We start from the raw sequence: 1,539 nt of genomic DNA, 5'->3' as shown, positions 1-1,539 counted from the left end.
CGCCGATCGCGCCTCCCCGCCCGGGATCTCCGCCGCCGATCCAGCGCCCCCGCCGACGTGCGCCTCCGCCACCTCGTCGCCCCGCCGCCCGGCCTCCGCCGCCGGACCTCGCGCCGCCCCTTGCCAGCCCTAGCACCGCTTGCTCCCGTCGCTGCCGACCACCACCACCTCGCCGTCCGGCCCTGCTCCGCCTCTGCTGGCGCCGGATCCGGTCGGATCCGGTCGGACCCGACCTCCCCGACGCCTCTCCGTTCTCCTTCCTCCTCTCTGGCCAACTCCGGTGTAGATACCGGTGAACCTCGATCCGTGTGCCCCGAAACCCTAGATCTGTTTTCTGGAGGTATATTTCGTCTGTCTTTTGCTCTATGACCTTTTCAAGCCTACTTTATCATGCCATAACTCCATGCATACTGCTCCATTTTGCATGTTTAATATATCAAAATGTTCATTGTGAGATGCTCTTCATTTCATTACATTGCGCCATGCTTGTTTGAGTTCATATTAATGCCCTAATTATCGTTGCAAGAGTGCTATATGATGTTAACTGCTGTCTGTTAACAGAACTTGCTGTTTTGTCTTTTTCATTGCGTTTTTTGTGTGCATCTTATGAGCTTCATGTCTACATGAGTTTTGAGCTACAACATGCCATCTTCACATTGGTGCAATCCATGTATTTTTGTGTGTCTTGTAGTGAGTGCATCAAGCTCGTGAAGTAGGGTACTTGCTGTTACTGTTTTGCTAGGCTGAAACTGCTATATCATGATGCTATGTAAACCTGCTGCTACAAGTCATTCTATTAACGATCTGGAGATGTTCACTAAGGATGTTTTATTATGCATGTCATGCTCTATCCACACATGCCCTTGGTTGCATTTATAGCTTGTTGTATATTGTGGTAATCTTGCTCTGAAGTTGCTAAATAATGTTGTTGTCAGCCTGTTTACAATAAGTTCAGTTTTGCCATGTGTTTTGCTAGTGATCCATGTACCCTATGACCTTGCTATTGCCATGTTTAGCTTCATAATTATGTCATCTTACTGTTTGTTACCGTGTCATGCCATGTATTGCTCTATGGTGAGTTGTACAAGCTCACCAACATGCCTACTTATTGTTGTTCCTGCCATATCTGAATCTGTCATATCATTTTCCATGTTTGCATGGATGCTACCATCTTTTCTGTTAATCTTTGGAGTAAGTTCCGTAAGGGAGTTTTGTTATTTGTCTTTAGTATTAGCATGGCATGCCTTTGTTTGCCATGATAAGTTCCTGTAGCATGTTTTTTGATAGCTCTAAACATTGCAACCTGATGTTATTTCTGCCATGTCCAGTGATTTCTGCTAAGTCTGTGAAACTGTTATTATTTGCAATCTTGCCATGTCCTTTTGAGCATGTTCTAGTGATTTCTGGAGATAGCTCAGTGTTCATGTTTTGTTATGGTTCATCTGTACATCATGCCCATTTCTTTTATTTTCATGTTGAGGTGTTGTAGCATATTGTTTTGATGCTTGCTAGATGCCTAGTTGCTGTTTTGGACAGATT

The sequence above is a fragment of the Triticum aestivum genome, chromosome 7B (assembly GCF_018294505.1).
Source record: "Triticum aestivum cultivar Chinese Spring chromosome 7B, IWGSC CS RefSeq v2.1, whole genome shotgun sequence".
In the NCBI taxonomy this organism is placed as follows: Eukaryota; Viridiplantae; Streptophyta; class Magnoliopsida; order Poales; family Poaceae; genus Triticum; species Triticum aestivum.
This window is presented reverse-complemented; position numbering follows the sequence as displayed.